We start from the raw sequence: 24,882 nt of genomic DNA on the forward strand, positions 1-24,882 counted from the left end.
TAATTTGGTGACGACTGTAACATGGTATTCCATTTTAAATTGCATTTACCTGATTACCACTGAGGTTAAGCATTTTGTATATGTCTAGTAGTCTTTCCTGTTACTTCTAAGAAATGCTTGTCAAGTTCTTTGCTTATTTTTCTCCTCTCCTTTTGGCTATTTTCTTATCAAGATAGTCTGTATTCTGGATAGAAGTCCTTTGTTGACTACTTGGTTGTGCCAGAAATTAAACTATACTGTCTCTTAGCTCTGAGCCCACCCTTCTTGACCCTGCTTACTGAGGCTGTGGCACTCTGCAAACTACATTTCTCATCTACCTGCTGGCTTCCTGCAGATTCTGCTGATTGAAGCAATAGATGAGGATGCGACGGCAGAAAGAGAAGAATGGGACATGCTTTTGTTCCATTTGTTGTTCCCATCAGCACACCCCAGCAATGACCCTTAATGCTGGAAGCACTGGGTCTTGTGCCAGCTTTCTTATGGCACTCCTGGAACCACCCTCATTGGCAGCGCTCTACCTTGGAAGACCCACCCTCTGAGCTCCTGAGTTACTGGCACCAGCTGGGCAGCACCCCATCCTCACAAGTGTGAGGTCCAATTCCTCAGAGCCCCTGCTCCACAATTCTCTATTCTGATAACTGCAGCCTCTTCACTTTTTCTCTCAAAACTAGCAGGAGAAAGCTGCTTCCAGACGTTATTATCTCCGCATCACCTTGGGGTTCTCTTTGCCTTTCCATTTCATGAATGCCTATTTAACCAATACTTTATAATCAATTCTTTCTGTTGAAATGCCGAGTGTAGTTTCTGATTTCTTACTCTACCTTGGCTGATACAATGATTCACAAACCTCTCTTCCTGCTATGTGACTCACCTTTTCACTATCTGAGGACTTTCAGAACAGAGACGTTTCTTAACTGCAATGAACCAGAATGGATTAATACATGGATTAATAAATCTTTTTTTATATTGTCTTAATTTGAAAATCCTTCTTCTACTCCAAGATCTTAAGAATTTTCTCATATTTTCTAAATTTGTTAAAAAGATTTTTTTATATTTAGGTCTTGAATCCTCTTGGAATTTATTTTGTGAATGAATATCTAATTGTCCTAGCACTCTTTTATCAGAGAGTACACCCTTTCTTCACTGGTCTACAATGCTGCCTCTCTCATATATCAGGTTTCTATCTATGGATAGTCAATTTTTAGAATCCCCATTCTCTTCATTAGTTTTGTTTGTGTACCCTTATGTCAATACTACACGGTCTTATAACATTATAAGTCTTCATGTCTGGTAGCGCTGGTTTCCTTGCCTAATTATTTTTCTTCAGATAAACTCTACCTATTCCCAACTCTTTATTTTCCCACATAATTTTTAACATTAGTGTGTCAATTACTATAAAAATCACTATTAGGATTTTGATTGCAATTGCATTAAATCTGTAAATTTGGAGAGCAGTATCTTTACAAAATTGTCTTGTCCTATCCAAAAACAAAGCATACTTCCCTACTTATTTAAGTGCCCTTTAAATATCTTTCAATGAAGCTTTAAAATAGTCTAAACAAAGGTCTTGTACAACTTGTATTTATTCCTAGGGAGCCTGTATTTTTGTTACTCTGTTAAGAAATTTCATTTCTGTTACAGGTGTGTGGAAATATATTTGATTTAAAATAAGTTTATTGTATAACTTATTTGAATTTATTAAAATTAATAATTCAGATAATTTGTAGATTACTTTGTGTTTTCTATATAATCACAGTGTCACTGAAATAATGGGTGTTTTGTTTCTTCTATTCCACTGAAAAACCCTACTTTTTTGGTCTTAAATGCACTACCTCTAGCTTTTGGTGGTTTTAAATAGAAACAAAGCTACCACGCATCTTTGTCGTTTCCAGTTTTTAAGAGAATGCTTCTAACGTTGCACCATTAAGTATGACGGTTGCTGGTTGTAGACTTTTGGACTTTTTAGAGTCTTATTGTTTAACAAGAAGAATTTTAACATGAGGATTTCTTTAATTCCTTCCTTGCCTTTTCCCTTTCCAATAAGAGAGGACTATTGTTGGGGGACCCAGAAGACCGAGAGAGTAGCCAGTGACAGAGCTCCACGTGTCTGTGAATTGGCTCATCTCCTCCAGCAAGAAAGATGGATTCTGAGCTCAGAAGAGTATGCATGCTCAGGTTTGGAGAACTGAACACCAAATAGCAACAGAGTTCATTTGACTGGTGCTACCTCAAGTAATTTATATTAACTCTATTCTTAGTTATTAACCTTGCCAATTTTGCTGTCTTTACTTCCCCCAATAAATATTTATTGCATCCCAACTTTTATGCTCAATATTGTGTTTGGCACTGTAGAAAGACACAAAGAGATTGCATTTTCCTTTGTGAGCCTCTGTGCATTCTGAGCTTTGGTCTCCGTGACAGTTATCACAGGCACTGCCACCATCTCATGTGACCCTTTGGGTGGGTGTCCTTTCTCTACATTTTTGAGATCTGTATGGCCTTTTAATGTCAGAAGTGGCCTTAATGTAGGATGTTGGCCAAGGGCCAGGTTCACTTTGCAGGACCTGTGGTGCTGTGCCTCAGGGCAGGTGTCTGCCCAGCAGAGGAGACATTTCTGGTCCTTGCTGCTTCAGTTGTGCTTCTAGCCTGAGGCCCCTTGGGACAGCTGGGGAAGCTTCCTGAGCTCCATGATGGGATTCAAATAATTCGAATTATTGGTATGGGCTTTCCTGGGTTCAGTCAAGACCATGCAAAAAACCAAGAATAGTTGACATGAGAATAAAAAGAGAGGAGATGAGCAGAAAAGCCCCCAATTCTATCCACTGGGGTAGGGGTGAGGGTGGAAAGAAGGGATGTGGGGACACATTCAAGTTAGTGGACTTTAAGGAGAAGATGAAGGAAGAAAGGAGTGGCCCTGCTCTTGGCAATGATTCTTCAAGCAGGTGTCTTGGAAGTGGTCCTAAGACGAGATGGAAGTGAGCTGAGGAGGCTTCTAGGGGACCAAGTAGGGAGGGATTAATAAGGAAGAAGAGGGCCAAAAGGGCTAATTTGCTGTGAGGCAAAATGTCCAAATCTCTAAAACTTTCTAAGAGTCAACGTAAATTTCAGTGCATAGATGTGAGTGTTGCAACATAGGTGAAAAGGTATTTAGTAGAAACTCCTAGAAGCTGAGGGGGTATAGCTCAGGGGTAGAGCACTTGACTGCAGATCAAGAAGTCCTTGGTTCAAATCCAGGTGCCCCCTGGAAAGAGTCTTTTTTTAGTACCACATACCAATTGGTACCTTTAGGTTGCCCCAGGTCCTATGGCAGGTTGAGGGGAGGTTCCTGGGAAGGAAGTGGAGGGAGAAGAGATGGAAAGGAATCTAGTCATCCTTTGGGCTGTGGCAATGGAAAGTCCCAAAAACTAGGAATGTGGTTCTAGCTATGATCTTGTTATTAATGTGATGTGTGAACTCAGGCAGGCCTTTAGTCTTTGTTTTTTCTTTCAGGCATATAACATGCAAGTATAGACTAAAATCAAAGTTGCCAAACATGTCTGAGAACCAGAATGACCTGGGAGGGTGGTCAAGTATACAGATGCCTTGGGTCCCACCTTGAGATTCTGATTTGTTAGGTGTGAGAAGTTTGATTTTTCTTTCATTTAATCTTCCCACATCACAGAAACACCAGATGATCTCCTGGGCCGCAAAATTCAGCAAACACTTAGGAAGCAGATTCACCACGTACCAGTTATTAATCTGCAGTTTGTACCACTTGCTCGAGTCCAGTGATGCAGAACACTCACACAGCAAGTTAAGCAAAGCAACTTTATTCCTTACAGGCAGGCAAGGGACAACAGAAGCCTGGGATGTAGGGTGAACTGGTCCCCCAAGGCTCAGGAACCTGCCCAGGGCAGATGGAGTCTCACCTGTGTGTCCCACTTCACACTGCAGCTGAGGGACCCTGAACGCCCTCTGCTGTCAAGTTTTATACCCCAAGGGCAATTTGGATCATTGGGCTAAAGCGTTGCAGGACATCCTGTTCTAGGTGTGATGGGAACAGAGTCCAGGTTTAGGACAGTTCCTCCTTATCTCAGGACAACACTCCCAGTACATTCTCTAGTTACTCTGAGAACTACAACCAAGAAAAGAGGGAAGCACCGGGTTGGCCAAGGCCATCCGGAGACTTGTCCTGCTGGGTCATTTAAAAAGCTTTTCTAGGATAACGTTGGCTTTCCAAGTGGTTTTCCAAGCTGATGTCTTTCCCACTGAGGAGAAGCTGTAGGCCTGTGGACTGCCAGGTAGGAGGAGGTTGGGGTTTAGAGGAAAGAGGAGAGCAGGAATGGGTTGTTTGCAGTGGGGCTGTTCCCATGGACTCACCAAGAAGAAATCGAGGTGCTGATGGGGCTGCACAAGTGCTTATCAGAAACAGCTGTAACAAGTGAGGGGTGCAACTGAAGGTACAGCATTTGCCTGCAGGCCAAGCGGTCTCTGGTTCAAATCCATGTGCTTCCCACCCCCCTTCAGTTTTCTACTTATTGAACAAAAGCCTTTTCACCTTGGGTCTATTATACTGGAATCTTCCTGCAAGGAGAGAAGAGAGGCTAGACAGCATAGAGCTTTGCCAGGAAGCCTCTCTAGTTTCTTGTAGGCCCCAGTGAACTTCTCCAGGCGACTCTGTCCCCTCATTAACCCTTATCCTCAGAGCCTTGAAATGGGCCCAATTGTCCCATAGAACTGATGTTTATGGTTTCTCTTGAATAAACCTAGAAATTGACCCTCTCAGTCTTGAAACACAAGGAGAAATTTACTTTTATGTCATCTGAATTCCTTTCTCAGGAAACCAGCCAGCAATCCTCCCAGACGGTATCAAGAAACTGAAATTTACCAGATCCCCACATCTGGAAAGTGAGAAGCCAGACCCCTCACCCATCATGATTCCCCAGGTGACCACCTGCTGCCTGTTGGCCAACTCCTCTTCCTTGCCCCTCGTTAATCCCTGTTTTCCCACATGTAGTTACATTTCTTCCCTGCTATATAAACCCCTAATTTTAGTCAGTTGATGACGATGGATTTGAGACTGATCTCCTGTTCACCCTGTCTGTAGCACCTGGATAAAGCCTTCTTCCCTGACAATACTTGTCTCAGTGACTGGCTTTCTGTGAGATGAGCAGCAAGACCTAGATGGAACCCCTGGTGTTTCCGCAACAGCCTTGCAACTTTCACTTTCCCTGTGGGAACGCTCATCTCGGCCATCCCCTGGAAGGGCGGGTAGGGAATTGACTCCTCTGGAATCCTCACCCCCAGGGACTGTGTAGCATAGGGCCTTGCCTGGAGCAGGTCCCATGGCTGCAGCTGCTCCACCCTGAGCTGCTCTGGCAGGGTCTATACAGAGTGAAGGAACTAAAGGAAGAGCGGTGAGGAGGGCTCCTAAGTGGCACAATGACTGCCAGGAAGTGGCTGTTATAGGCAGGGGTTTGCAAGCTACTTTCAGTCAGGAGGCCCCACACTATGCCCTGGGGCTACTTCCCTGCCCCTTGTGTGTTTATGAAGCCCCAGTATCTGCTTCATAAACACCAGATGTGCATGTGGGGGGCATCTGTTTCCCACCTGAGCAGAGGCTCCCAGTGCCCACTGGGGTGAGTGAGCTGCAACGTCTTCTCAGGGAGGTGAACAAGGTGAAATGCTGTAACACTGACTGTTGGAATCTGGGAGAAAGACTGAAAGAGGCAGTGGTTTCCCCTGTGTCTGAATGAGTGCTCAATTATTCCTTGTGGCAGCATCCCGCGGATGATCAGTTGTTGCTTGCGGGCTTTGTTATTTCAAGTCAATAAAACCACATCCTTACCAATAGGGAGACATCTATTCAATTCCCTTCTGCAAGCGGTATCAGACTTCCACGTGTGGGTTCGCTGCCTCGTTTTATACTAGTTGAAATTCTTATTTGGGACTCGGGGGACCTCTCTTGCCCAGCATGCCCTGCTGGGCTCACTCCATTCGGTCTCTCCATGGAGTTAAAAGCAACAACAGCTAAAAGCAAAGATCCGAAACAAACAAAAAATAATAATTACTTTTTAAACAAAGAAAAAAAAAAAGCAAAGATCTGAACCCAATTCTGCTTAATCCCTAGCAGATTTTTTCTCCCTGAACAAGAGTATAATAGTCCATAATAACATAATTGTAGCTGCAATCTGCTTACTCCCATAAAATATTAGCCTAAGAGACAAACACTGCCACTTTCTAAGGTGCAAGTCAATTTCTTTTCAAGTTTTGAAGAGTGTAGAAGTTGGAGTCTCATGTAGGAAGCCTGGCCTTGCTCTTGCAGAGCTACAGGCAGGAGCCGTGCAGGCAGAAGGAGCCTCAGCAGAGGCCAGCATCAAGTGCGGGTCCTGGAGTGCCTGAGGACGGGGAGCGTGGGGAGTGGTGCAGGGAAGGTGGTGCAGGGAGTAGCAGGGGAACAGGATGCTAAAGATGGAAGGGCTTTATAGTCACCACACAGAATTTGGTTCCATGCAATGCAGCTCAGAGCTACCCTCCGTCCTTTTTCAGCTCTCCAGACTTCTTTTTCCCCTATGACTTCTACCCACCAACTTGCAGTCAGAAATGCGGATATAACTTTTGACTCTCCTGAAATGTAACTACTAATAGCCTACTGTTGACTGGAAGCCTTTCTGATAACATAAACAGTCAATGAACACATATTTTGTATGTTCTATGTGTTATATACTGTATTCTTAAAATAAAGCTAGAGAAAAGAAAGTATTAAGAAAATCATAAGGGAAAATTTATTTCCTATGGAATAAGTAGAAGTGAAGTGAATCATCATAGAAGTCCTAATCTTTGTCATCTTCACAGAGTAGGCTGAAGAAGAAAAGAGGAGGGGTTGGTCTTACTGTCTTGGGAGCAGCAAAGATAGAAGACAATCTGTCTGTTAAGTGGACCCACAGTTCAAACCTGTGTTGTTCAAAGTCAACTGTAGTTTTACTTATAGACTTTACAGATTCAGGACCAGGCTTCCTGGGTCAAAGTAATGGGAAGTGCAGAACCACCTTTGCTGACTAAATGCAAGCCCAGATGAAGGGCGCTTGAACTGGAAGCAAGGCCTCCTGGTCTGCACTCAGCTACTGCACCCTGGCACTGGCACCTGGGCTGGCTGAGCAGTATCTCTGACTCTGGAAGCTGAGTCCCACGCTCTTGTTGCCTGCGGCTCTTTCTTCACACCCAGAGTGGCTCTGGTTTACTAGCAGGCCTGCTCCCCTGCTAAGAGGACACCTTGCTTCCCTTTCAGTCCCCTCTTCTGGCCATTTCAGCCGGCCCTCCTCAGCCTGAAGTCTTCAGCTCCTTGGAGGGCAGGTGGATAGAGAAGCTAGAACCACTTCCTCAGATCTCACTTGGGCTTTTCTGGTAGCTAGGGAGCTACTGTAATTTAAAAATCAGCTCACCCTCTGGGCGTGTCTCTCTGCAGAAGGTACGTGCTCTAAGAGGCGGTTTGTGCATGTGTTGCTGAAGGGGACTTAGGAAGTGCTTACCTTTATTCGAGATGATGGGGAATCTTCCAGACCAGGTATGACCACTGGGAAAAGTGACTGTCTGGAAAGCTGGGGTTGCCTAGAAACATATATGAAGGGGAAAGGTGCTGTGACTTGGTGTTTGTTCCTCCCAGCAGGACCTGAATAATCCCTGGAGAGGGGGCTCTGCTGTTGGGCAGGCAGAGGACAGGACGCTCTGGCCCAGTGCAGCAAACACTCCAGGGGCTGCAGGCCACCTCCACCCTAACATCAGCCTTGCTGCAGAGCCCCCTGCCTGTGCTGATGTGGGAAGGGGTCCTGATTAGGGAGTGTGAATAGTCCTGTAATTGGGAAGATCTAGAGTTGTGAAATAATGTTCATTTTTTGAAATTGTGGCTTTGGGTGAAATTCAAACATTGCAGAAAGGTGAGACCTAAACATGGTACTTATGCTGAGAATCTGCTTGGGGGGCCCACCTGAGCAGCCAGCCAGCCCCCACCCTGATGATATTGCCACTGGATTACAAGGCATGGAGTGTCTCAGGCTTATCACAGGTAGGGGTGAGAATAAAACAGGAGTCATGGGCTTTGCATGGAGATACAGAAATAATCAGACAACTGAGGTCTTTGAAGCCTCAAAAGGACTGTGACTTTTGACATCACTAACGAAGCTTTAGGACTCAGGCCTAGACCACCCCTTCTCTAGCAGGAGTTCATTGATAGCTGACCTGATCAATGGCTTTACTGTTCTTCTACAAACACCTGTACCATATCACTCGTAGTTTCCGATCACTAATCACTCAACATACTCATATCTTTTATGGCCATTCTTTGTGCGTCTTTTCAGCTTCCCCCTCTGCTGTCGGCTCCTCTTCCCTTTCTTGGTGTCTGTTATGTTAACCATCTTGAAAAGAGAGAATCTGATTGGTTATTAACCCTGTGTGGGCAGAACTGCAGGTCACTGGTTCACTTGCATATTAGCTGGAAAGAGAGGAAAACGTCAAAGAAACTAATTAATATTCTGAGAGAAATATGAGAAAATATTCCATCTGTTAAACAAGACACATAAAAGGGTCAATTATAGAACAGATAACTTAGAAATTAAGAAAAAAGCATAGAAGATATAAAAAATTAAATATAAAGTTTGAAAAATAAAGCTGAGGCAGCTTCCCAGAAAGTAAAATAAAACAAAAAGACAAAGGAAAAGATAGTAAGAGAGATAAAAATAAGAAAGTTAGAGGTTAAAACCAAGATGTGTAAAAACCAACTAACAGGCTTGGCACTGTGGCTCACACCTATAATCCCAGCACTTTGGGAGTTCCAGGTAGGAGGATCACTTGAGGCCAAGAGTTGAAGACCAGCCTGGACAACATGGTGAGATCCCTGTTTCTACAAAGAAAAAAAAAATCAGCTGGTCATCGTGGGGTGTGTCAGTAAGCCTAGCCATTCAGGAGGCTAAGGTGGGAGGATTGCTTGAGGTCAGAGGTTCAAGTTTATGGTGAGCAAGACACTGTCTCGAAACAAACAAAAACTAATAAAAGTCCCAGAAAGAGAACAGGATGGAAAGGACATTATAAAAGAACATTACTCGTAATGAAAGGACTTGGCTATGCCTTAGAAAAGATACTCCAAATGCCCAACAAAATGAATAAAAAATTATCTTCATCGAGTACATCATAGTGTGATTACAGAATACCAGGACAAAAGGGAAGATCTTCAAAACTTAAAGAGTGAAAGAAACAGGTGATATACAAAAGATAGAGGATCACAATGGCACTTGACTTTTCTAGAGCAATACTAGACACCAGAAGATAACAGAAACAATCCTTCACAATATGAAGGATTATGAGTTGAAACTAGAAATCTATGTCTGTCCAGACAGCTAATCAAGTGTGTAGGTGGAATTACGGACATTTCGAGGCATGCAAGGTCTTCAAAAATTCACCTCTACTCACCATTCCCAGAAAACAGCTGGAGGACATCCTCTGCCAAAATGAGGAAGTAAATTAAGACACATTCAAGACACGGAATCCAGGAGAAAGGGACTTGCACACAGGAGACAAGAGATGGAAAGAATGTCCTGGTGAGGGTGGAGGAAGTCCCGGGGCAGGGGCTGAGCAGCAGGCTTTCCAGGGCAACCAGAACAAACAGAGCAGGAAGCCAGAGATCTACTGGAAAACAAGAAGTGAAAATGTTCATTATGTAACAGCTTTTACAGTGTGGTAAATTGACTTGACAGGCATTTCATGGAGCAATGAAAGGTTGTGGAAAACCGTAGATATTCCAAGAAAACCAAGCAGTTGAAAATGTGAGGCTATCAGTAACTTGAGGGGAAAAAAAGTTCCATCAGAACTCTTAGTTCAGCTTAGGATTATGTACATTGGCCATAAACACTATTAACTAATCATAATAATTAAAACATGGAAGATAAAATTGAACAGAAAGTAAATATATAGCATTTTATCTGAGAAGTTGATATATAGTAGGTATATCGGAAAACAGAAAAGGCACATGAGTGATAATCCTCACCTACAAAAATAAGTCAGCTAATGATGTCTAAATTTGATTAAATTAGACATACCATATTATGACATATTTATATTACTTAAAATTATAGAGGCAAATAGACTAGAAGAAACAGCCAAAAGGGTGGAGAGTGGCTGCCTCTGGGTGGCAAGAGGAAAATACAAAGGACTGAGGTTTCTTTTATTATAAGCTTTAAAAGCAATATTTGACTTTCAAAAATAGTTGCACAAGATACTTAGATGAAAACAAAAATATATATAAGGTTTAAAATAGCCATGCACTGAGAATGGGGGTGTAGTTCAGGGTAGAGCTTTCCACACTAGCAGCGGAGTTTTCTGGCCAAAACCTGGAGGAGCTGTGTGGTCCTCATGCTATGTTGTCTCCATGATGCTTCCCAGGACTACTCTCTGATCCATGTCAGGGCCTGGGAACTTCCCTGTTTCATGAACTGGATTTAATGGACAGATTCCAGATTGAGAGATCTTCAGATGTCGGTATTGCATGCCTCAATTTGTGTCTCCAAACTGCTATTTTGTAGTGTAACAAGAAGAAATCAGACATGTAGACCTAAAGGCTGTTCCAGCAGTAAACGGAAACACTCCTCCCAGCTGCTCCTGTCACCACAAACTGAGGGAGGGCAAGGAGATGTGCCGGCACGTGAGCAGGGTCCAGGGTTTGGGAATTGGGGATGGACTTTTCTGGGGTGAGTTTGTGGTAAAATCAGTTGCTGGTCTTACTCTCTAAAAGTAAGCAGGAACTTTCAATGTGCTATAGGACTGCTGGGTGTGATTACCAACATGAACGGTGCTTATTAGACACTTATGACAAGCAGGGCGTATAGCTCAGGGGTAGAGCATTTGACTGCAGATCAAGAGGTCCCCAGTTCAAATCTGGGTGCCCCCTACTGCACTTTTTCTATTCATACAAGCTGTTATGTTCTTCACAGAAGCTGTTGGTCATATTCCAGTTTCTTTTCATCCATTCCGCCTATGATTTTCCCTGGAACTGGAAGCTACAGCTCAGGCCTACCCAGCTGCAACCTGCCTCCATGCATAACTTCTTTTCGTCTCTTCCAGCACCAGTTCCATGGGTATCCCTCATATTATTGGTATTCATGGTATCTAGCTCCCTGCTCCCCCTATAGATGTAATTTCTCAAGCTGTGATGCAGTATGCTTCTGGGTTTTTCCAGGGCAGACCAGAGAGTAGTACTGCAGCAGGCTCCCCAGAAACAGACAGGGAATGGTACCCCAAGCTATCACTCTCCTGGCTCCTTCCCACAGCAGCAGTTTGGTGCACTGGAGTGGTGGCCAGACCTGGGGAGACACATCACAGCACACAGCATTCCCATGGAGGGCAGATGTTTCCCCTGGAGAATTGGTTTCTCCCACGCCAGAGCTCACTCACACCCTTGCTTCAACCTTGTAGGCCAAAAGCCTGGCTCAGCTACTCTAACAAGGGAGACAGAGGCTCTGCAGTGCTGCCCCTATGACCAAACTCCTGTAGCTCTGCGGCTGCATGTGAATTACAGCCCACTCTGTGACTGTGGCCCAAGGCTTGGAGGTGGGGGATTAGACTGAAGAGTCTGTTCATATGAGATGATTGGGAATTCCAACTTTGTTCTGTGGGCCACAGGGAGTCCTGTGTGCTGCAATGAAGAACCAGGTCAGGTCCTTTGTCTAAGGAGGTCATTTAGGAGACATTACAGATACTGGTTTGGAGTTTGCCAAAAGACAAGAACAGGAACTGGTGTTATTTTTTTAATGCTTACTATGCCCTACTATGTGCTAATATCATGCTAGGCAGTTTATCATCAGTTATCATATTCGTCCGCTCTGTCTTCACTGCAGGAAAAAGGGAGCTGGGCTGGGAGCTTGGGTTAGTCTGTGGACTGTTTTGGACACCAGTGGCCAGCTCTTGGGTTAATCCCAAAAAACAATGGGAAATGGCTCGGAGTTCTGCAGACAGCCTCCATCCTTTTCTCCTGCTCATGGCTCCACCCAGAGACAGGCCTGGTGAACTGCAGAGCTGAGGGAAGGTGTCTAGCTGTGAATCAGGTCTGGCAGCTTCCAGAAAGTCAGTCCTGGAGGGAAGCCATCATTTAATTTTACAAAGCTGAGTGCTCCCACACTGATGAAAGGTATTAACTAGGTAACCTCAGTGTGCCATGGGGGTATAGCTCAGGGCTAGAGCTTTTTGACTGTAGAGCAAGAGGTCCCTGGTTCAAATCCAGGTTCTCCCTTCTGTTAAGTTTAATTTTGGTAGCGAACTTTATCCACATACATCTTAGATTGGCATGGGCCACACTGATGTTCCTTCTATCTGTATGGGGTTTACCTCCTCAATCCATTATAATCATCCAGATGCCCTGAAGGCTGCCTCGTCTTGGAATCCCCCACCTCATTAGTACAGTGCACTCAAAGCAGGTCTCAGGAATTGCTCAGTAGATAGCACTTCCAACCTCCCTAGCCACTCCCTCCATGCTCCTCCCCTCCAGACCCTCTCTCTACCTTCCATCCCATACTCCTGGTCAAGGAGAAATGGTGCTTGTTTTGGTCCAGAGCCAGCCACAGAGTGCAGAGCTGCATTTCTGAATTCTTAGAATTGGCAAGCTAAGGTTTGAGGGGTAGGGACTTCAGTCTCATGAGGCTGTGCTAACAAGGACAAGTACAACCTGGAGGGGAATACCTGAGGAGGCTGAGGCTGTCAGGAGAGTCACAGTTGAGTCACAGTCATTTACTCATTGAATGTCACCTATTGAAGAGGTGCCAAGCAGTTTGCCCCGCTCTGGAATTACGAAGATCACGTGTTCCTTGCATACATCTGGCAGCAGTGGGAAAACCTCAGAGTTCCTGTGGGATGTCTGATTTCTATTCCAAGAGGCAGGCCCTCCTGGATGCTTGCTGGGGCGTGTGAGGTGAGTGACAACTCGCATAAGTTACTCAATCTCTACTGGGCCTCAGTTTCTGCATCTGTCAAATGGAAGACAATAATCGTGCCACCTCAGAGGTTTTCTTGGTGAGGGTTTAGAGCACACAGAACAATGCCTGGCTGTGTCTGGTGGCTCATGCCTATAATCCCAGCACTTTGGAAGGCCGAGGCAGGCAGATCACCTGAGGCCAGGAGTTTGAGAGCAGCCTGGCCAACATGGCAAAACCCCGTCTCTAATAAAAATACAAAAGTTAGCCAGGCATGGTGGTGGGTGCCTGTAATAACAGCTACTTAGGAGGCTGAGGCATGAGAATCACTCAAACCCAGGAGGCGGAGGTTGCAGTGAGCCAAGACTGTGCCACTGCCCTCCAGCCTGGTTGACAGAGGGAGACTCTGTCTCAAAAACAAAACAAACAAACAAACAAAAAAACCACTAAAAAAACAGTAAGGAGTCGGCATGGAGATTTGAAACAGAGAGATTTTTTAGTCTGTAGTCTCATGCACTAGATCCAAGCCGTTGACATGTCACTCAACAGGTGAATGACTGAATTTTTCTGACTAGTCCCTTCCCTCCCTTCCCCTCCTCTCCCTTGTCTTCCCTTTCCTTTTTCCTTACCTCTCCTTTTCTTCTTTCAAGAGTCTCACACTCAGCTCAGGTCCAGCTCAGACTGGAGTACAGTGCCATGATCACAGCTCACTACAGCCTCCAACTCCTGGGCTCCAGCAATCCTGCCACCTCAGCCTCCTGAATAGCTAGGACTACAGGCACGAGCAACCATGCCCAGCGAATTGTTTTTAATTTTTAATTTTTTATAGAGACAGAGGTCTCACTCTGTCACCCAAACTACAGTGCAGTGGTATAGGTCACGGCTTACTGTACCCTCAAACTTTTGGGCTCAAGCAATCCTCCTGCCTCAATCTCCCTAGTAGGTAGGACTACAAGCCTGTGCCACATGTTTAGCTCATTTTTTTATTTTTTAATTAATAGAGATGGGGTCCTGCTGTTTCCCAGGCTAGTCTAGACCTAGCCATCTCAAGCAATCCTCCTGTCTCAGCTTCCCAACAGCTGGGATTACAGGCATGAGAAACCACGCCCAGCCATAACTAGTATTTCTTCAGTGTTGAAACCACAGCTATGACATTGCCATCTTACATCAGCAGGGTTGACCCACCCCACTGAAAATGTGTCTCTCTTCCTGCTGCCTACTCCCCTTCCACTAAGGCCACGGAACCCTCAGCCAGCAGCCCTGCAGCCTCCTCTCCCTCATCTTTCTCCCTCTGGGTGAGAACAAAACTCCAGAGAGCTATTGACCTATACAGAGTCAGCAGTCAATCCCCTCAATTAAATTTCTCAAATATTTAGTAATCAGGAGGCCAGTCTTTGTGGGAGGATACAGAGATGAGTGAAATCTAGCACAAGTCATCCCTGTTCTCTCTTAGAAGCTCTCGATCTAGTGAGAAAAAGTGATGTGCAACAAAAAATGATATTAGCTGTGATAGAAAGCAGTGTGGACTACAGCCGGGATACCTCTGGGTGTGGACTTAGTGACAGCTCTGCAGACAGTGAGCGTCAGTGGGGTCTTGAAGGTGAGTGTGTGGGAAGGGCATGCCAGCCAGAAAACGCAGAGGAACAAAGATGCAACGTTGTTGCAGTGCTTTCTGGGTCTAAAAGAAAGACCCAGGTGTGTGTGCACCTGTATGTGTTCATGCTTGCAGGTGTGCCTGCTTGCATATGGAGTAGATTGGAAGTGTTTGTGTGATGAGTGTGCAGAGCAGGGGGTGGGAAGACTGTGACAGCAGCCTAAGGCTTGGAAGCGGGTGACTAGACTCAAGACTCTGCACGTATGAGATGTTTTGGAATTCCAACCGTTCTTTTTTTGAGATGGAGTCTCACTCTGTCACCCAGGCTGGAGTTCACTGGTGCATTCTCAACTCACTGCAACCTCCGCCTCCCGGGTTCAAGTGATTCTCCTGCCTCAGCCTCCCGAGTAGCTGGGATCACAGGCTTGTGCCACCACACACGGCAAATTTTTATATTTTTAGTAGAGACGGGGTTTCACCATGTTGGCCAGGTTGGTCTCGAACTCCTGACCTCAGGTGATCTACCCACCTCGGCCTCCAAAGTGCTGGGATTACAGGCGTGAACCACCGTGACCGGCTGAATTCTGAGTTTGTTCTGTGGGCTACAGGAGTCCTGTGCCCTAAAATGAAGCAACCAGGTCAGGTCATTTGTTTCAGGAGGTCATTTTGGAGACACTACAGAGAACGATTTGGAGTTTCCCAAAAGACAAGGACAGGAAATGGTGTTATTTTCGGAACCCCTGTTATGTGCTAATATCACACTAGGCAGTTTATCATAAGTTATATTTGTCATAAGAAATGTTATCTGTGTTTAAGAAGAACAAACTGAAGCTTATAGAGTTAATTACCCTGCCCAGTGACACAGAGTAAGGAAAGGAATGCAGAGGAGAAAAAGGGATTCCAGAGAAACTTTCAAGATAAAATATGTAGGACTTGGTGACTGATCAGATGTAAAGGCTGAGGAAAATGTGAGAAAGAAGAGTCGAGAAATAAAAAATTTCTTTTTTCCAGAGAGAAATATAGCAGTAGCTACAAGGGAAAGTGGGCAATCTAACCTAACTTAGGATAGAGACTGAGCATGCTTTGGGTGGGGGAAGCAGAGATTGAGAAAGAACACAATCAATTCAGTTATAGAGACAAGAGTACAGATGGGGTGATTTGCTTTGGAAGGAAAGAGGAGAATGTTTTCTCTGAGACAGAAGGGAAGGGACTGAGAACAGATGAAGAGAGATGTCTCCGTGGTAGGGTGGGAAGCCGAGGAGCTGAGGTATGGCAGCTTTGATTCTCTCTGTAAAGCAGAGGGAACGCATCGCAAGGACAGAGTGTGGGGAGACAGCAGGTCACTGATGAGCCTGCAGTCCGAGCAGAGGGACTTGGACAGTGCGAAGAGGAGGAGTGTCATTTTGTTGGAGCTGGAATTGGGTGCCGCTCCTCTCTGGAGTCCACCTCTCAATGGGCACTGAGAACACTGATGTCCCCAGATACACTTGTCCCTGCCTAGGTTAACACAAAGAGAGTGCCAATGATTGTACTCTCCAGCTCTTTATGTTTTCATTCTATGCAGATCCTGGCCCAAGGTGTCTAGGTCACTCTCAGGAGTAGACCAGGTTACTGGTTTCCTCGTGTACAGCCCAGTTCTACCTTCTGTCAGTCACACATTAACCATCTTTGGGTGATCCCCTCAGCAGAGGAATCCATTCGCTCAGGGGACTCTTGCAGATTTTTACTAGTTAATTCCAGGCTTGGCTGTGGTAGGAATCTCACCTCTAAACTGTGAGGATCTCTTTCTACAGTGTCCACAAGAAGACCGTAAAGGAGATAAAAAGAAACTAGAACTTGCCGGACAAAGGTAGGAAATTTAATCAAAAGTGTTACCAGTATGAACATGGAATATAATCCATTAAATTCCCTACTTAAAACACAAAAAAATTCACTGGATTAAAAAAAATTGTATCTTGTTCACAAGAGAGGATACAGAAATGTTAAAAATAAAAGAACAGGAAAAGATATCTGTATCTATAACAACTACATATAATGTAGCTATAGTAAGTAATAAAGAAAATAGTTTTTGAGGCCTGAATCATTACCAGGGATAAAGAGAGTCATTTTGCATTGACAGAAAGTTCAATTCACCAAAAAGAGTAATTCTAAATTTGGTATACCTAATAACATAGCCTCAAAATATAATAAGCAAAAATAAACAAAATTGAAAAAGAGAAATGGATAAACCTCCGCTGGATCTTTCATGTGAGAGATCTTAAAAACCCTCGTGAATTTGTAAACAAGCACACATAGTATCAAAAGGACACAGACGATTTGGACAACATGACTAACAAAACTGACCTGTTTAACATGTAAAGAATCTTGCACTTAAATGCAGAATATGCATTTTTTCCAAGCACACGTGGAACACTGACAAACATGAGTTGTATACTGAACCACAAAGCGAGTCTTAACAAATTCCAAAGTATTGAAATCATAAAGAGCATGTTTTCTGACAAAAATAAAATTAAGCTAGAAATTAATAACATCAAATAACTAACAAATCCAACAAATATTAGAAAATCTTTGTGTTTAGAAACTAAAAATTCTACATATAAATAACCCATGGGTCAAAGAATAAATTGTAATAGGAATTATAAAATATTTTGAACTAAATGATGAAAATACTAGATATTAAAATTTATCAGTTGCAGCTCTAGAGTACTTAGATGGCAATTTACAGCCTGAATGCATCTCTAGTATTATAGAAAGAAAAGGTTAAAATGAACAAACTAAGCATCTCTCCCAAAAGGCATGAATAATAGTAAAATGAATCCAAGGAAAAAATAAAGGAGAAAGTAATACATTAATTAATGAAAGCACAAATTAATTAAGTAGAAAACACACAAGAGAGAGGGTCAATGAAGCTAAAGTTGTTCTTTGAAACAAACAATAAAAGTAATAACCCAGACAAGACTGACAAAGTAACACTAATAACCAATATCAGGAGAGAAAAGGATGCATTATTATAGTTCCCCCAAAATTAAAAAGATTGTAAGATATTATTATGAGCAATTTTATGCCAATGAAATGTAATATTTACATGGCATGGAAAAGTTTCTAGAAAAGTAAAACTTACATGAAGAGAGAAATTCTTTGTCCGCTTGATGGTCTTGGCTCTCCCTCCCTTCTCATTAATCTACTTTAGTTTAGCAGTACTAAACTGGTTCAAAGGAAAAACATACAATTTTTTAGCTGATACAGGTGCCATTATGCCAACCTCATAAGCACTTGGTGGCAATGCTCCACATTCTCCTGTCTACCAGCAAGGCTGATTCTTTTGCCAAGAAGCTTCTACTATTACGTATTCCCTCCAAACTTCCCTGTAAATATCTGATGTGACACAGAGAAAGAATGTCTCTTCTGGAGTACTTGCTACCGTGTGTCTAACTGTGTCCAGCTCAAGAACATGCTTCCTTGAAATAAAGAGAGTTTGGGAAGTTGCAGACATTCTGATGCATTGTTTGTAACTTTTCCCAAATAAATCTTACTTTATGCTTATACTAGTGGTATTTGTCCTCAACATCTGGCTTAATTTTATCAAAATTGACACAAGAAGAAGTAAAAATCATGACTAATCATGGAACAATTAAGGAACTTGTATTTACAATGAAACATTTTGCCATTAAAAAAGTAACAAAAAACTTCCAGGCACAGATAGTTTAAACACTTGTTATACCAAACACTTGTTATACCAATCACTTCAGAAAGAAATGATGTAAGTCTTACACAGACACTTCTGGAGAATAGAAAACTAAAAGCAGCAGTCCCTTTCCCACCTCATTTTATGAGGTTACACTTATTATAAAAAATAACAAAGACAATGTAAGAAAACAGGCCAATCTCACATATTAATATAGAATAGACTTTAAAAACCATAAGCAAAACTATTAATAAATCAAAGCCAGCATTACATTAAAAATAACACATAATAACCAAATTAAGATCATTTCAGAATGTAAGCTTGACTTAACATTAGAAAAATCTATTACTGTAATTCACCACACTATAGGATATAGCAAATGCTGTTGCTGCCCCACTGATATTCCTTCAGAACTTATCAGTTCTGTGCATGCAGGCCCCAATTTCAACTGTCAGCACCTGTAACTTTATGTCTGAGGGCATTCTCAGGCTGCCCAAACATATAACAGGCTGAAAGTACCAAATAATTAGGACCCAACCTTCGAAAGCAACCCTCTACCGATGACTGGTAGCAGTAGATGGAGAAATACACAAGTTGCCTTGTTCTTTTGGAGAGGATAACCCTCAAGCATGTTATACATCTTACAAAGTCCCCAACGGTATTAAGCTCCAGTTGCCTATAATGGTAACTTGTCCAATATCCCACTGTGAAAGTTGTCAGAATGAAAATGGAGTCACTTGTGTTAAAACCCGACAAATGGAGCCAGGGAAGGCCACAAAGGTAGAGCTTTTATACATGAATTCCTGATAACAAGAACTATCACAAAAGACTCTGTGAAAACCACAACCTTGCACAAAGGCCATTGTAACCTTACACACTCACAAAAAATACTTCTGCAAGGACATCTGCCCAGCAAAAGCCTGACCAGCCTTGGACTGTTGCCACCCTTGTTACTGATTGCTAGAGCCAGGAATTATTTCTCCAAAACAATTTATATAATCCTTCTCATTTTGCCTTTAAAAACTTTCCCTTACCATGACCTCCTCAAAAACACACATAGTTTACTGTGACACCTGTATTCCCATTGCCAATGCTCATTCCCTAAATAAATATAATTTCCTTTCAGAGAGCTTCCGTCTGTTATTTAGGTTAACACCACCTTTTATTGGCTTCTTTCCTTTCTCTGACTTCCCACTCCTTACTGGTGTTTCCTGAACTTATCTCCCAAATAAACTACTTGCTCTTAAATTCTAGTTTCAGGGTCTGCTTCTAAAGAAATCCAAGCTAAGACAACAGATTAAAGGAAAAAAATCATGTCATTAAAATAGATGAAGAAAAACATCCAATCAAATTCAACACATCTTCATGATGTGTCTACCTAAAACATAAAAAGAAATCTTATTTAATGGTGGGATGGTGAAAGCTTTCAATTGAAAACTGAAAGCAAGACAAAAGTGTTCTTAAAGGAGAAATGGAAACTGAATTGAGGAGCACAAGGCTATCAAAATTCACCAAATATATTTTTTAAATAAATCAGCTAAGACATTCCAGAAATGAAAAGTATCAATGTTTTCCTTTTTATTTACTTTTAATTGAAATACAACTCACAGTAAGGTACAGAAATCTTCAACGTACAGCTCAATTAATTTGTACACATACATACCTATGTACCCACCTCCCAAATCAAGATACAGAAAATTTCTAGCACCTCAGAAGGCCCCCTGGGTCCCCTTCCCAATTACCCTCTCTCCCGAAAAGGTAACACTATTCTATCACCAGGGACTAGTCTTGCCTGTTCTTGATTTTATATACTGGAATCATACATAGTTACTCCTTTGAAACTGTTTTATTTCACTCAATCTTATGTCTATAGGATTTATCTGTGTTTTTCCACTGTAGTGGTACTCTGTCCTTTTAAAAACTCTGTTTGGGATTCCATTGTATGACTAGACCATGACTTATTTACCTATCCTACTGTTCATGGACATTTGTTTCCAGTTTGGGACTATTAAAAGAAATGCTGCCATGAACATTCTTGCATGTACATATACATTCTCTGATGTCTGTATCAAGGAATATAACTGTTGAGGAAGAGGGTGTTTCTATTTTTACTTTTAGCCAATAATGTCAGACGGTTTGCTAAAGTGGATACAGCAAATGACACTACCACTAGCAGGGGATGAGAGTTACTATGGTTCCACATACCATCACTGAGTAACATCAGTCTCTTTCATTTTAACCAACCTAGCAACAATTCTAGCAATAGTTCACTGTGGTTTAACTTGCACCTTTCTAGACTCATGAGGTTTGAGCATCTTTTAATAGGCTTATTGGTCGCTTGGATGTCCAGTTGTATGAAGTAACTGCTCGAGTCTCTTCGTCATTTTTCTACTGAGTTGTGTATTTTTAATTGTCTTGTGCAATTCTTTATATATTTTGGGTATAAACACTTCATCAGTTATGTGCAATAGATACCGTCTCCTGCTGTATGAGGTTTTATTTTCTTACTTGTGTTTATTGGCTCTCATGAATGTCAGCTGATTTCCCTGCGAACTTTTTAACTGTTCAGCAAACAGTATACAGAAGTTACTACGTGCCAGTCCTGTCTTCAGTGCTTTACACAGATTAACTCATTCAATCTACACAACAATCCATCAAGTAGACACTCTTATTACCCACATTTCACAGTAACAAAGTTGAAGAAAGGGAAGGGCAGTAATCTGCCCAAGGTCTTCTAGTGGGGTAGGCCTTGAAGCCAGGCTGTCTGACTTCAGAATCCACACCATTGGTATCCACGCCGCACTGTTTCTCCCAGGCTTATTGTACTTGTCCAAACTCTATCGATAGGCATTCTTTGAAGCATAGTTCCTGATGCAGTCTGGGGAGGATTTTCATTTGGCCAGGAGCCTATAGCACTACACATCCAACTGCAACATGAAATAAGTTGCCTGTAGTTTTTCAGACCCAATAAAGACTGTGAATTCAGGGCCCATTAAACCCCAGTCACTCAGCCCGTGGCTAGGGATTCTCGGGACTGGTTTTCTTTTTCCTGTCTTCTCTTCACTCCTTCTGAAAGAGCTCAGCCCTTCTTGTATCCTGTCTTTGTGCAAGGCAGTCTCCTTCCTGATTCCTCACCATGTGTGGGGCCTAAGACTTCTTCCTAGAAATGCCCGTTCATCACTGTACTACTGACACGTGGCCTCCAGAATCCAAACAAGTCCCAGCCTTCCTGGACTCAGGCTGCTGCCCAGCCCTGCCAGCAGAGCGTTCTGTGCTCCTGCAGGCTCATCAATCCTTTGCATCTTCCCTGGCAGTCCACCCTACTGCCAAAAAGTAAAAGCAAGAGGATTTTAACATTATCATAGAAATCACGGTGAAGTCAGTGTTTCCCCAGGCTCTTGGGCCTGCGGCAGAGAGAAGTGGCTGGCCGTTGACTGCCTTCTGAGAAGGCTGCCAGGACTACAAGGCAAAGGCCTGTGGGTAAAGGAGAAAATTCCAGTAGCAGGGAAAGGCCGTTTACAGAAGAAGAGTTTGCCAGCTCCTGTGACAAGAGCAGAAGTAGGGCCTTGGCACAGCTGAGGAGGTGAAAAGGTATAACCCAAGTGTTACTCCAAGTATTCTTTCTAGGTGGGATGGGGCTCTGTCTGTCATCAGAAAAGGTCACATGGGATGCTGGAAGCAGTGGCTCATGCCTGTCACCCCAGCACTTTGGGAGGCCAAGGAAGAAGGGTGACTTGAGGCCAGGAGTTTCAGACCAGCCTGGGCAACATAGTGAGACTTCATCTCTACAAAAAAATAAAAAAGATTAGCTGGGTATGGGGGCACCCACCTGTGGTCCCAGCTACTTAGGAGGTTGAGGTGGGAGTATTGCTTCAGCCCGGGAGTTAGAGGCTGCAGTAAGCTATGATTGTTTCACTGCACTCCAGCCTGGATGACAGAAAAATATCCTGTCACTTAAGAAAAACAATGCAAGCGAAGTGGGGTTGTTCTGTACCAACAGTTTTTGGTCATGAAACTATGGTAACACTGGCCCTATTAATGCTTTTGGGAAATCTACTCAGCTACACACTTCTCACTATTTCTTGGAGTTGCTCCTTCTCTATCATTCTTCATTTGTATTAACTGAAGAAGTAAAAGTTGGAAGAATCATCTTTTGTCCTAGACTGCAGTTGTGCTGAATCTGCCCTGAATGGAATAATGGGCTAGGAGAGCCAGACCTAACTCTGTCATTAAGTGTGTTAGGATAGACACCTCGGTCACACAGTTTCTCTTGTACATGCCCACCATAACAGGTACTGGAGGTTGACTCTCAAGGCCATTCTAGCAGCCACTGGCAGTGCTTTTCCAGGCTGCTGCCCGCAACCAAGGACTCAAGGCAGGGAAGACACAAGATCCAGGGTATTTGAGAAGGGGGCACTGCCTCTTGTTATGCACAAGGTCAATGAGTTTTCACTGAGGTAGGCCTGGCAGCTCCTAGGAGCTTCCATTGCGAAGTGGCAACGCATAGGTCATCTGGGTGTGACTGTACAAGTCAAAGACATTAATTGAACCCCACAATAGCAGGAGGGGGCATAGCTCAGGGGTGGAGTGTTAGACTACAAACCAAGAGGCCACCAGCTCGATTTCAGATACCCCCTCCGCATTTTCTATTTTGACATTTGTAGAAAGTAAAAAGTTTTGTTTTCAAAGTTTCTCTTTTTATTAAAAAATAAATCATGAGTGTTAAAAGTAATAGTTTCTTTTAAAAAACTAACTTCTTTCAAGCCTCTTTGCTTTGTGCCGATAACTCTTTATTAAGCCTTATCTTATGTAGCTGTTACATATAAAAGAATAAGTACATTCTATGTTTTGTACTTTAACCAAGATATTTGTGCTAAACATGCTTACAAGCACATTCTAGCTCGCATCCTGTGTCCCTTCCTCATTAAAGAATGTTATTACTTTTCTAAGTCTTTTCATAAGCAACTTCCTCTTTTCCTTTCTTCTCCATTACTTTTACCTATTTTAAAGTTTTAAATTGTAAGCTAATCAAATTTAGTTTAAATTATAAAGTCTAGCTCCAGCCAATAGAGACAAGACACAGTAGCAAAGACAAGCTACATAAAAGATAAATGTGCTCTGGCCATTATTCCATCTGCAAAGAGCCCCCTTTCTACACAAAGTAAAATTGCCTTGCTGAGAAAACTTTTTGTCTAAATGCAAATTTTTCCTTGCAGTACCAAAAAACAAACATTTTATTTCTAAATAAACATTTTACTTATAACAAAATGGTGGCCCGTACGGGGACACATTTTCTTCCTCTCTCATGAAGACACGCCCCACTGCCTCATTGCAGTGGCCTCAGGGGTAAGGAATTGAGTCACACCCGGTGCGACAAATAAACCTAGACTCTCAGCAAGGCAGAAAGAAACCAGCCGGCAACCTAGAGTAAAAGATCTTCACATACCACATGGACCAGGTAACCTCATGCATGAGCCAAGGAAGGAAACACCAGAAAAGCTGGTAAAGAATTTCATTGGTGGTCAAGACTAAAGAAAGAAAAGCTGCAGGACAGTGAAGCATTCCTTGGTTAAGACATACCAAGGAAAGAGAAACCACAGGGGCGATAAAGCATTCCTTAGTCAGGACTAAGGAAAGAAAAGCTGCAGGAGGCGAGTGAAGTATTCTTTAGTCGGGGTGTCTTGGAGGTTAAAAAGAGGTGAAAAATCCCCATTAGGGGGAGATTGAACCTCACACAAACCTCTGGTAGTAGGAAAAAATATTTAGAACTTCCCTTTCCCGTCTTCTCAGGGGAAGAAAGAGGCTAAGCTCCACTCCCGCCAGCCACTCCCTAGCGGGAGGGGAAGGAGAGAGGAGAACAGCAGTGTAGGTGGCTGGCAGAGGCATGGAAAGACCAGCAGAGAGAGAAAGAGAAAGGGAAAGGCAGAGACAGAAAGCAAAAATCTTTTGGCAAAGTTTTAAAGTTTTCTAGAAGAGGTGAAAGAAGAAAGGGAACTCGGGAATGCAAAGAGAAAGAAAGCAAAGTCAGTACTTTAAAGGAGAAGGTCAAAGTAAGTGTGTAACGGCTATGGATGTGAAGGTAAGGAGGAAAGACAAAGGGGCCCTCTAGCCCAGGGTTAATTACTTGTGCAATTTGCACCGGGCATCTGCTGAGCCTCTGGGCTGGCGTGGCCCGGGCCCAGACTGCGGCCACGCAAATCCCACCCAACCCAAAAGACTAAGTAGAAAAGAAAAAGGAAACGGGATGACAGAGAGAGAGAGAGAGAGAGAGCGCGCAAATGAGAGAGAGACAGAGGGAGAGAATAAGTGAGAGAGAGGCTGAAAGAGACATAGATTACAGAAAGACACAGAAGGTGTGACTGGGGAAAGAAATAGTGTTAAAAGAAGTCAGAAAGTTGAGGCATGTCAAAGATGGCCTATGAAAGTTGTAAAAAATGTTATAATAGGGAATTTATGCAAGGAATATTGTATAAAAGTAATTAGGTGTCCTAAATGTAAAACTATTAAAGAAACAGTTTATGTGCAAAGCATGTAAGGAAAGTGAAATATACTTTTACTAAAAGAATTATAAGGAGGCATAAAAATATGGATTTTTACCTACATTAAAAGGTTAAAAAAATAGGTGCTAATGAAAATTCAAAAAGAAAATAAATATTGCTAAACCAAAGAGAAAT

General features: G+C 42.9%; 1 non-coding gene and 1 pseudogene across 1 annotated transcript; one reads left to right on the forward strand and one right to left on the reverse strand.

The window, feature by feature from the left end:
• The first annotated feature begins 3,171 nt into the window (after positions 1-3,171).
• TRNAC-GCA (transfer RNA cysteine (anticodon GCA)) lies at positions 3,172-3,243 on the forward strand. The gene has a single exon. It is a non-coding gene; the product is annotated as a tRNA-Cys (tRNA).
• A 550-nt stretch (positions 3,244-3,793) lies between these two features.
• LOC107975983 (zinc finger protein 746-like) overlaps positions 3,794-24,882 on the reverse strand; it is a 134,471-nt pseudogene continuing 113,382 nt past the window's right edge.

Source organism: Pan troglodytes, chromosome 6 (genome assembly GCF_028858775.2).
Source record: "Pan troglodytes isolate AG18354 chromosome 6, NHGRI_mPanTro3-v2.0_pri, whole genome shotgun sequence".
NCBI lineage: Eukaryota > Metazoa > Chordata > Mammalia > Primates > Hominidae > Pan > Pan troglodytes.